Source organism: Ambystoma mexicanum, chromosome 3p (genome assembly GCF_040938575.1).
Source record: "Ambystoma mexicanum isolate Mex_15411 chromosome 3p, UKY_AmexF1_1, whole genome shotgun sequence".
NCBI classification, from domain to species: domain Eukaryota; kingdom Metazoa; phylum Chordata; class Amphibia; order Caudata; family Ambystomatidae; genus Ambystoma; species Ambystoma mexicanum.
Genome location: NC_090925.1, coordinates 354145423 through 354157681, shown reverse-complemented (window position 1 = coordinate 354157681; position 12259 = coordinate 354145423). Strand labels below are relative to the sequence as shown.

The following is a 12259-nucleotide window of genomic DNA, read 5'->3' as shown; positions in this document are numbered from 1 at the left end:
CACCATGCGGGTAGTAGTTTTGACTAGTGTTGCTGAATAAATAGTCTTTAAAATGCAGAATTTGCATAACTTTTGATCAAAAACCTCCCCCTTGGATACTACTCAAACAGTCTGTCCCAAAAGGAATGAATTGACAATTGTATGCCCGAGACCTACTCGTCCACTGCTGTTCCTAATCTGTTCCGATGCAAGTTCGCCAGCATATATCCACTGGAGGCTGCTAGCACCGTCTCACTCTTGACAGGGATCCACTAACATAGCTAAGCCATGTGTAGCGATTGCAATACATGCTAGATTTGGTGGGCTGAGCCTCCAATCATGGCAACGCTCAGGTGGGCCAGCACAAACACTCCAGCTCCACATAAGTCTTAGAAATGTGTACCTGTATCCGGTGTCCAGCTGACTCTGCTCTGTGGGCCGAGCAACTCAGCGTGGACACGAATCCGCTCACTACTTCGGCTAAATTCCTGCATATTTCTCTCCCTGTCACCTGGTTGGTTGGTCTGTCAGTCGTGCTCATTGTCATTGACGCTCGTGCCCGCACGTGCTGCGCAGTTTCCATATTGACTGAGTGGAAAACAGCACGTATCCACCCAAGCAGATTGGAACCATTTACCAATGACTCTGGCCAAATGAATGGAGATGGCATAAGCGCAGCGAGCTAAGCTCTCGCCCCCTGAGATCTGTGCACAGCCTGCTGTGGCAGGTTCGAATCCCGGCAGGGTCAACTCAGCCTTTCATCCTTCTGAGGTCAATTAAATGAGTACCACTCTGAGGGATAATAATGTCATCTGTTATATGAGCTCTCTGAGTCCTATGGGTGTGTAGCGCTATATAAGAAATACATTATTATGTATTATCAGGTCCATGACGAGGCAGGTGAGAGGTAGTTAGGCCATGGCGCTCCTGGGTCCGGGTCCGACATTTACTTCCGGCCATTTTAGTGCCCCCATGCCCTGTGCTTGCATAATATCCCTCGCAGGCTTCCCTGTTTCCACCCCCCTCCCGCCTCCCAGCCCACCGTCCCGCCCCGATTGGCTTCAAAAGCCTTGTTCGTTAAACTACCGTGCATCGGACCTCCCTGTCCGTCTATTTAGGTCCACGACAAGGAAGGTGAGAGGTAAGCAGGCCCTGGCCCTCCTGGGTCCTGGTCCGACATGGTTTTTCCGGCCATTTTAATGCCCCCAGGCCCTCTGCTTGAATAATATCCCTCGCAGACTTCCCTGTTTCCACCCCCCTCCCACATCCCAGCCTGCCCTCCCGCCCTGATTGGCTGATCCACTCCTCTTAAGTGACCTTCCTAGGGCAGCCCTCTGCCTGTGCAGCCCCTGCGGCGGAGGGCCCCGGGCGGAGGGCAGCTCCTACATTGGCAGCTCCAGAGGGTGTCTGCGGGTGTCGGCGGGGAAGCCAGTGGCCAGCCGTCGGCCTGCAGTGACTACCAGGGGGGGTGGCATGGGTGGAGAGTGGAGCAGTTACTCTATTCCAGAAAACCCTGCCACTCTACATTACCGTACCTCAGAACTGTGAATATTAGCATGTGCCACACTTCGATAGAATTGTGACCATTACCCTGCGTCGCATCTAGATAGATCTGTGAATGTTAGCAAATACCAGACTTAGAACTGGGAATATTAGCATGTGCCACACTTGGATAGAACTGTGAACATAAGCCTGCGTCGCATCTAGATAGATCTGTGAATGTTAGCAAATGCCACACTCAGAGCTGTGAATATTAGCATGTCCCATACTTGGACAGAATTGTGAACATTGACCTGCGTCGCATCCACTCTGTAAGATTCTCAAATCTAGGTGTAGTCTCCAGCTCTGTCTATAATATGTTAAAATCCACTCTCTGCGGAACCTAGGCCTTCTCCCGCTATACAGGACACTTAATCCAGGTATAACGCCCACTGATGTCTACTGTATGTTGCAATGTATTGTGAAACCTAGGCCTTTCCCCCACTCTACAGAATCCTCGAATCCAGGTGTAGCCTCCGTCTCTGTCGATCATATGCGGCAACCCACCTACTGTGGAACTGGTGCCTTTGCACACTGCACAGTACTCTCAATTCTAGGTATATTCTAGGTATAGCCTCCATCTGTGTCTATTGCATGGTGAAACGTAGTTTATTGTGAGACCTGGGCCTCTGCCCCACCATCCAGGATTCTTAACCGTAGGCATTTAGCCAAACTGCGAAGGTCAGCTGCGAGACATATAACCCACTAACCAAAAAGCTCACAAATTCTGCATACCTAACTCATACAAAAGCCAAAAGAACCACCTCTCGCACAGCAAGCCGCACGCACTTCACCACACCACAACAACAAACAAACAACACATAAGCTGCACCAACAGCACACGAAGCCCGACATCGATCCAATACTCGCACCAAAGCTCAGCGCACAGTGTATACCGCACTGAAGCCGCCAACAGGACACTACTTCTCTCACTATCCTACTCCCTCTTCACCTTACTAACCCACCCTGCCTTTTCGTTTGCAGATTCGCCTGAGAGCCTGGGGGACAATTCCGTTGGTGACAGTGCGCTATACAAATACCTTTAACATTTAACATCAGCCAGTGGAACTTTCCATCACTGGCCCTGTATATATAATGGTGTCAACACAAAGTTTATTGCAGTCACCCGCACTGACCAGTGGTCTGGTCCCCATCAAGGACAAAGTGATTGCTACATTCACCAGCCACTGTTTTCAAGGCACAGTTCCTGCAAACATTACAGCCTGTTATGTATGTATGTATGTATGTATGTATGTATGTATGTATGTCACAGGCAGATGCTAAGACATATAAATGACACAATGGATGATTTACCTTTCCATTGACATTAATGTGAACAATGTACACAGATAGGGACACATACCTTCTTGGCCTAATTGTTAGATAATACATTGCTCCTTTTTTAGTGCATCTCCTAACTTCAATAAAGTAACTAACGTAAAGCCACGACCAGGCCCAGAAGGTTTACCTGCGTTCATCTTTTGAATGCCTGTAGAATACCTACACGTCCTAATTTTCACAGAAAATCGTTAAGTAACAAGAAAATAAAGAAATGTATATTTCTGATACCACATCCACAATCCCTTCAGTAACACTGAAATATGCACGTGATTAATAGGAAAGAGGGGGGGGTAAATAAAGAGGCGTGTTGCATCCTACAGCTACCTGGACGGCGTGCTCGAGTGCATTGTTTTACTTGGAATGCACAATATAGCATGATATCCCATGTTCGATCGGAGAAATGTAGGCATGGATGGAAGCACTGTGCCACTGTATAAAATCCAAGTTAGAGAAGACGAAGATGGAAGGGACAGCGTAGGCAGAGAGATCCGAGGATTCGGGCTGCAGGAACCCAGAGGCCGCGTGTGGCATTGGCGCATGTGGGCAGCCAAGCACAGTGACTGCTATCACATGTTCTATCACAGCACTCTTAGCCATGGTCCAACCAGCCAAATGGGAGTGCTGAACTCTGGCAGGGTCCGGCCTGCCAGTGTCCGCCTCCGGGCCTAGTCCTGGTACGACGGCCAAGCCTGCCTGGTCCCACAGACGGCCAAGCCTGCCTGGTCCCACAGAATGATCACACAGAGAGAATGGCTGTTCAGGAGAGAGGTGGTGCAGTTAAGTAACATCTAGCCCTTCGGTACTTGACAAAAAACACAGAGACGAGACAGGGTAGTAAACATTCAGGAAATTCCTCCAAGAGCCACCCGCACTCAGATAAAAGATGGCAAACAATAACCATGCCAGAAAACATGCTCACCCACAGGAGAAATCAATTGTAATGGACATTCCTATTATATGCATCTGTTGTGAACACGGAATCATTCAACGTTTGAAAGAGTTCACATTAATAAAAGCAGACAATTTGAAGAAGCGACCAAGCAGTGAAGAAGAGGCTCCAGACAGCATCAGGACAGACCTGGCAGGCATTGCATGTGAACCAGAGCATCAACCACCCACAGTTAGGCAAAGCCAGCACACAGGTGTACTCTCAAACCAACAAATGGCAAACGCCGATCCAGCCAACACATGAATCGGTCAACAGCATGAGTCTATCCTTCGTCCTCACCAGCAACAAATGCATCTCCTATACACCAGCCTCATCAAATGGAACCCAAGTTACTGCACACGCAAAGAACATGCAGGCACACACCAAGACCCTGTACCAAAGAGTGCTGTCCCATGGGCCCACTCCTCGAGCAAGGAAACAGCCACCAAGGAATATAAATAAGTTCAGTATAGGGACTGCGCTTCAAACCTGGCGGAGACCCTAAAAATGCCCAGGCCCCCAAACACACTCATTAGCGCAACAGTCTGGGAAAACTCACAGCACAGGAAAAGCCAATATAAAGTGGATGGACACCCCTTTGGCAATACAAAGGCAAATTATAGGATTCATTGAAATCTAGCACTCCAACAAGTATATCGCCATCTTAGACAAACTCCACAGAGGAGTTTAAGATCATCTGGAGCAATGCCATGTTAACGTCTTTTACCTGGAGGTCCCAGGCGCGATGTTCACAGTGAGGGGCAGGTGAGTAGAGGCATGGTGCTGGATGCAGTGGAAACAGTGCCTCATGAGCAGAAGAGGAGTATGGACATACAGGCCAGAGTATGGAGAAAGCATTAACTGCCATGATCAATGCGTAATTTTCTCCACGGTATCAGACCCTCTAAAAAGTCACTACTCTTCCCATTGCTTAAGGACCTATAAAACTATTGACCTATCTAAACCTGTCAATTGTATCAGAAATCTCAGACATGGTTGTCACCAACCAACTACAGTAATTGGGCAAGAAAATGGGTGAGTTGCATGACTATTAATCTGCATTGCAACCATCCAGAGGAGGAGACATTTCAGTAAATGACATCCGAGCATAACTACTGAGAGCCTTTCATCAAGACCAATCTGATGAATTGGGGGAATGTGTGCCTTCTCCACAAGGAGGAGCTCCCCACCCTGAGGATAGGGAGGCGAGCACCACTCCGCAACACCCTCCCCTGCTTAGAGGTAGAGGCAAGTGGGGCCTCACCAGGAGAGACTCCCTCTTTTGGGACAAGGACTCCCGTTCCCGTGTGGAACTCCCTGATGGCCTCTAAGTGATGGCTTATATGGATTTATACAATATACCAAACTGTTATCAAACTCATGAAGATAATGTGAAGTTATATTATGAACGACAAGAAATGGAAGAGATCCCTTTAAATTGAAGTCTACAAATGGACTCGACGTGGAGGCCGAAAAGGGATGTGAGACCAACAAGTAAGAGAGAGTAGTCCAAGAGCAACGAGATGGCTGAGACCCGAGAGAGAGAGCGCGAAAACCAGAGAGACGCAGGGAAAGCTCCCCGTGTATAACAGGGCGGAAGGAGGTGGAGCTCTGGAAGAACACAGAGCCAACATGCGACAGAGCCGCTCAAGCGTGTAATCAGAAAATCAGAGCAACCAGCGTTCGAGAGTGGAAGAAAGCCAAGCAAGGCAGAGGAGAAAGAGCGGTGGTGGTGTGACCACGGATTCAGAGTGGTGGGCAGTTTGCCCATACAACAGCGTCGAGCCCATCCAGGGGAGTAAGCAGCTTCCAGTCCGAGTCCTGATCCCCATGATGCCCCAGTTTTGTACATTTTTACCGAATATAAAGGTTTGCATGGGCAAGAAGTCAGAAAAATGCTACCACCAAAGGTTCGAACACCGAAAGTTTGCACCTTTGGTGCTAGCATTTTTTAGCCCATGCGAACCTTTTTGGTAAGTAAAATAAAAAAAAGAATGCGGGGGCTGCAGGGGTGTCCCCCGCTCACTATACAGTGAGCGGGGTGTTGCGGGGGACACCACAGCAGCACTCCGGAAAAAAATACGGGGTCTGCGGGGGTGTCCCCGCAACACCCTGCTCACTACACTTTACAGTATAGTGAGCAGGGGTTGCGGGGGGAAACCCCTGCAGCCCCCGTAAAAGAAAAAAAGAACAAAAAAGAAAAGGACACTGCAGCGCTGGTTCCCGATCACGGAAGTGAAAGGGAACTGGCGCCGCAGGGAACCAGCATGAAGACAATGAAAGTGGGGTTTGATTATGTTGGGGGTGTGGGTGGAGGTGTGTTGAGGGTGTGGGTGGGGGGTGTGTAATGGGTGTGTTGTGGGTATGGGTGGGTGTGTGGGTATGTAAGTGTGTTCACATGAGAAAGGTGCAAACTTTTGGTAGTTCGCACCTTTCTCATGCGAACTTTCCCGGCCGCGGCAAAATCAGTCGCGGTCGGATCACTTAGACTCTGATGTCCCAAAGACAAGGGCCTGAAGGTACCCTCGACGTTGCCCCAGAACTCAGTAGGTAAAACGTGGAATGGGAATACTGGCAAGTCAAGCAGGACTCATAATGGATTTGAAGTCCACTGAGGATGTCTAAGTTTCGTTTTTCCTCCCACTTGTCCGATTAACTCAGAGTTCTTCTCTATTCTTTGCTCCTGGTCTGAATCTCAGGTAATACTGAGCTCAGGGGAGTATGAGCTGCTTTTTCTCTGGGATAGATGGTTTCCTTTCTCCTAAGGAGGGTTTTATACCTAACAAGCCTATGAGGGGAGGTTATCAATCGGTGTTGCCATGTATGAGGGGAGGAATTTGTGGATTTACTCTATCTCAGGACTATGATATTCCACTTCTAACACAATATGTGGAGGATCAGAAGAAGGGCACGGGCGGGATAAAGGCATGTTCTAACTGTGAAGTTTATTTAAAGTAAAATAAGGCCTATCTCTCCCTATAATTATGGGGTGATCCCTACCTATCTTACTAACTAAGGTGATAGTCAGGATGAATGTGCAAAACAAATCCATGCTCTGTCCAAATCTAAGCTATCCGATCCGGATCTGCGTGATCCTTCCATCACGGAAAAGTCTGTGACGGAAAAGTTTGCATGGGAAATGTATGCACCACCAAAGGTGCGTACATTTCCCATGCGAACAAACATTGCAAATCCCTGCATTACCCACACCCCCACTCCCATGCACACCCACAACACACCCCCACCCACACCCCCAACATAAACATACCCTACTTACCTTTTCTTCAGGCTGTCTCTATGCGGCGCCAGTTCCCTTTCACTTCCGTGATCAGGAACCGGCGCTGCAGGGTCCTTTTCATTTTTTTTACGGGGGCTGCAGGGGTTTCCCCCGCAACTGCCCTCACTATACTTTAAAGTATAGTGAGCGGGGTGTTGCAGGGGACACCCCTGCAGTCCCCGGTTTTTATTTATTTATTTATTCTCGGGTGTACTGCAGGGGTGTCCCCCGCAACACCCCGCTCACTATACCACACAGTATAGTGCGCAGGGTGTTGCGGGGGACACCCCCGCAGCCCCTGTTTTTTCTTAATGTCTGGTGTGCAGCGAGGGTGTCCCCTCCAACCCACGCTCACTATACTGCATAGTATGGTGAGCGGGGTGTTGCGGGGGACACCCCTGCAGCCCCCTCAGTCTTTTTTTTTAACTTACCTACAATGCATGCTACCACCAAAGGTTCGAACTTTTGGTGTTCGAACATTTGGTGGTAGCATTTTTCGGACTTTTGTACGTTCAGACCTTTTTTCGCTTCGATCGTACAATTCCATCTGATCCTACCACTATTATTACTAGCTAAGGTCAGGATAATGACTTCTCCTGGTGCTTGTGTTTTGTCACACGTTTCTCACTTCTCTTACTCTTTTCAGTAGACCATGCGCAAATAGTCTCTTGTCATCCACTATATCAAGTAATGCAGTTCTTTTAGAGGATTGGTAATGTCCTTATCCTTATACTTCGTGGTCTCACCTCCCTTGCTTTATTCAGTAGACCAGATGCAAATAGTCCCTTGTCATCCACTGTATCAGGTTCTGCAGTTCTTTTAGGTGACTGGTATTTCCCTTGTCCTTATTCTTCCTTGTTAGCTTGAGTCTATTTAGGTTCCTTTTCTCCTCAGTGCAGGGTTCCTGAATCTCTGTTAAACTCTTCTTCTCCCTTTTATATTAGCTGAAGTTCCAATTACAATTTCCCAATTCCCAGGGTGCAATTTCATGTCTGAGATTGTGCTTCCTGGCTTCACATGTTTGTTCTCCACATATGTCTCTTTTTTCAATGCTCTCTTTCATATCTTCCTGATATGGGCTGTCCTTCCCTTTTCCCCAAAGCAATATTTCTTTCCCATTCTATGGTTTCTGTATTTCTTCTGATCCTCCACACCAATCAATGGCTCTTAGGAAAGCAAAGAGGTGATAACACTGTAGGCCATAGTGTCATACTCCAAAGACTGCAAATATGGATTTCAGGAGAGTATTAAATGGAGATAGCCTCAAGCAACAAATAAAGCTAGCCCTATCGATGTCTGGGAGAGAACCGCTAGGGTCCCCCAAGGTTCAACTCTCTCCCTGTGGTTATTCAACATTGGTATGTGCTTTCTGGCATGCATTCCCAAGCAATACAACATGCCCTTTCAAATGTATGCAGGGTGCATATGGATAATGCTGCAGCTAGGATGAGGCTCCTGGGAAACCGTTAATGTGAATCGGAACTGAAACGGAGGAGCTTCTTTGGGCAAGATCTGAGCAAGCCATTTACTCTTCCAAATGGTTTTTTCAGCAGTCAAACCTTCTGACAAGCATGACCAAAGTAAGATAACTGGATTTCACTATTGTTCCTTACCCACGGGAATGCTGGGATGAAGACTGCCCAGCCCCAATTTCGTTTGCTCAGCAGAACTGTCTCCACAATTAGATTACAACACAATGTTGACAGAGTATGTGCATTGGTGGCGTCTCACCTGGACTACAGCCACAACATGTACATAGTCCTTCCCAGGAAGACACAAAACAATTCCAACTAGTCCTGAACCGAGCACCTATATTAGTCCTAGAAATGAAATGAACAGACAACATGAAAGTGGGACTTCGGTCCACACAATGGAAGACCAGAACAAAAGGGTAACTTTCAAAAGGCTGTGGAGGATCCACCATATATACCGAATACCTCAACAAGTTTGTGTGTCTTGTGACTAAGTCCTCTGACTAACCTTGGGAACCAACAGTGGGGTCGTCCAAGAAACACAGTTCCAGCTTTTTTGATTCACTTGCAAGTGTGGTAATACATTTCTTTCTGTGGCTCTGCTGCCGAAGGAAGCATTCAAGCGGTAGTGTCTGACTAGCATAGACTGTGCATATCGCACAGATACAAAGTTCTGGTCGACACACAAACATGAAGTGAAACTTATACGAATGAGAGATCAAAAACAAGAAACATTATTCTCCCACTAACATCGCAGATATTACAAAATTGCCGCGATGAAAGTTCTACAGTCACATCAAACAGCTTCTCTTTCTTACCAAAGGCTTGTGATTTACACGCAGGGAAAACCAAAAGACCCAGTTCAAAGCAAGCCATGTAAGAGATCCCCAAGTGGGAGGGGAGACCCCACATATATCTCAGGCAGGTTTCAAAACCAAGATAGTAGCAGGCCTTAATATAAGCTCAGGCTAAACCCTTTTCAGCCCACATTAATACAGGCACAAGATCCAATAAGAGAACAGGCCTAGCTACACTACACAGATGTGATCTATGCTCCTGAGCACCACCCAAAGGCGAGGATGCGGAACTATATAAAACAGCTTGCTCAGTCGGAGTGTAGGGTATTCGAGAAGGAGCCTGAGGGAGGTGTTTGGAGGAGATTGGCAAGAAAGAGGTATATTGAGAGGAGAAGAGCTAGGAGGAGATTGTTGGCGGTTTGAGGGAGTATGTTCCAGCGTAGGAGGAGAGTTACCATCTGGAAAGAGTTATCCTGAGGAGGTTGAAGGGAGTTACCATATGGAGAGAGTTACCATCTTGAGAGAGCACTACTGAGGCGATTGAGGAGATATGAGTCATCATCTGGTGGGGAGGACTGGAGGAGATGGGAGAGAGGGAAAGAAAGATTACCATCTGCGGAGGAGTATCAAGGAATGCTATAGGGGATATAAACTTGCAATAAGTGAGGAGGAGTCGGTGTGCAGAACAGACACCCACGCTAGACAGGGAGATTAGGGTAGTTACAGCAGGCCAGGTCAATCCAGAGCCGTTACAGCAGGCCACATCTATCCAGGGCAGATTTAAGAGTGGGAGGAGGTACGGGATGATACAACCTTACAGAGGGAAAGTGTGGTTGCTCAGGGGCAGCACCCTAGCAAACGGTGAGGGTCATGTGACCGGTTCTTGGAAGAGCATACCACTACAGGCAAAGATCAACCTTCTGGAAGAGATTGAGGTTTTTTAGTCCACGACTTCTTGGGCTTGGAGGGCCCATGGTGCGGACTCTGTGAAAACTGATTCCGGAACCCTAAAAACCTGAAGACAAAGACAAGGGCATGGGTATGCAAAAACACTCTGCAACCTTGATTCCGAGTGAGTCGAGTGTGTGTGTCGCTCCTCCTGGGTACCTTAAGGAATACGCAATCCTTAGCAAGCCTAGATCCAAGTAGTATGTCCCAGAGGATGCGCCAATTAAAAGTATGCTCACTTTGATCAGTACATGGAGCACTTTGAGTCATAAGTGTCATATGTGGTAATGCCCAAATGTTAACACACATTTCGGCGCTACTTATTAATTAATTATTATGCAAACTGTCTGTACCTGCACAGCAATGTAAGCTAAGGTGAACAATCTCTTGATGTTTTTTGCGCCCCGATACCCTCGGGTTTGGCGCGCATTACAAATATTAAAACAAACAAACACTACTTAGGCCTTTTTCAAAACTGGGCTCATTCTGCTAATTCCCCAAAAGTAACAAGAAAGCAAGTTCATCATTTGCAGCAGTACGGCCCCCAAAGCGGGCTCCAAAATGCATGTGGCACAAAACCAATCTCCAATAAATGAAGAGATTCAATGTGTGACCCACATCCTGCCTTTCAAACATACCACTTGCATAAAAAATAAACTTCCAATTTCGGATAATGTGTGATTTATAAATCCAGGACAAGACATCCAAATGGACCATGCGATCAATGCCCCAATCATGTATTCATGAAAACATTTAATGTTATACCCAGGAATGGAGTCCAAGCTCACTTAATGGACAGCTGCCCAATTACTCACTCACCAGAGAATGGTCTACAGCTTTACACTTAGTGGGATAGGTCTCCAACCTCACACTATGCACTGCGTTACAACCTGCTGAGAACCAGACGTCAAGCTTGCACACCGCGCCAGGCTCTAATCTTAAACACTGGACTGGAATACTATGCGAGACTGTGCTCTTCATCACAGTGTATAAAAGATGCCACCTGATGGTGGCTAGTGTTCTAGACTAGGAACCCGGATGTGGAATGCGGGGATTTGATGGATTGCAAGCTGTTATTACTTCCAGGCCAGTTGTAGCCCACAATCCCTCTTTCCTGGGGGCAGAGTGGGGTCAGGGATGTCATTTGAGGCTGCAGCCGTGATGAATGTGGTCTCCCTTGCTACCCCTGTATTAAAAAAAAGCCGGGGCTTGCAGCGTGAGACGGAAGCACTCAGTAGGGTGAGCTGACAATGACATGTGGCACGTGTCACATGCCATGTTCAGCTCCACCCCCATCTCCTCTGGCTTCCTCTTGGCTCATATACAGGAACCAGGAAGCTCTGCCAGATTCCTGGCTCCTGTTTGTGAGCAGCACAGAGTAGCCGAGGGTGGTCTCCAGTAACGGATCGAAGCTGGAAAAACAGGTAAGAAGGCTTTTTTTATTTTTTTAAAAAGTGATGTGCATTTTGCATGTGTGAAGTGTGTATCAGATTTATGTATGTGCTATGGGTCAGTGAGTGGTGGGTGAATGAGAAGAAATGTGACAGTTTGCATGTTTGAATATTCTGGGTGGGTGTGTTGCCTGTGTGGAGAATGCAGTGAGAGTGGATGTAAGAGAAGGTGTATGAGTGAGTGACTGGTGGGTGAATGGGAAGGAATGTGATAGTGTGTGAATGTTCTGGGTGGGAACACAGGTTTAGACGCATTTGAAGGCAGTGTGCCATCACTTCCTGTGATGTCACTGGGGGTGGGGTCAAATGACATCACTTCCTGTGATGTCATCAGAGGTAACAGGTTGTGTGATGTCACTTCCGCTATCGCTGGCCATTTGGTGAAATTACATCCCTGGGAGGGGTGGGGGGTTACTCATCAGGAATACACATCTTAACATCATATTCTATAATGTTCTTCTTGCATGGAGTGGCAACATCACAGCACATTTCATGCAGTCTACATTCCAGGAAGTACTCAGAAAGCA

The 12259-nt window shown here is 47.4% G+C and overlaps 1 protein-coding gene across 2 annotated transcripts in view; it reads right to left on the bottom strand.

Moving 5' to 3' along the window:
• The window catches only part of MYLK2 (myosin light chain kinase 2), a 315549-nt gene that overhangs the window by 112328 nt on the left and 190962 nt on the right, over positions 1-12259 (bottom strand). The gene's annotated exons all lie outside the window — the stretch shown is intronic.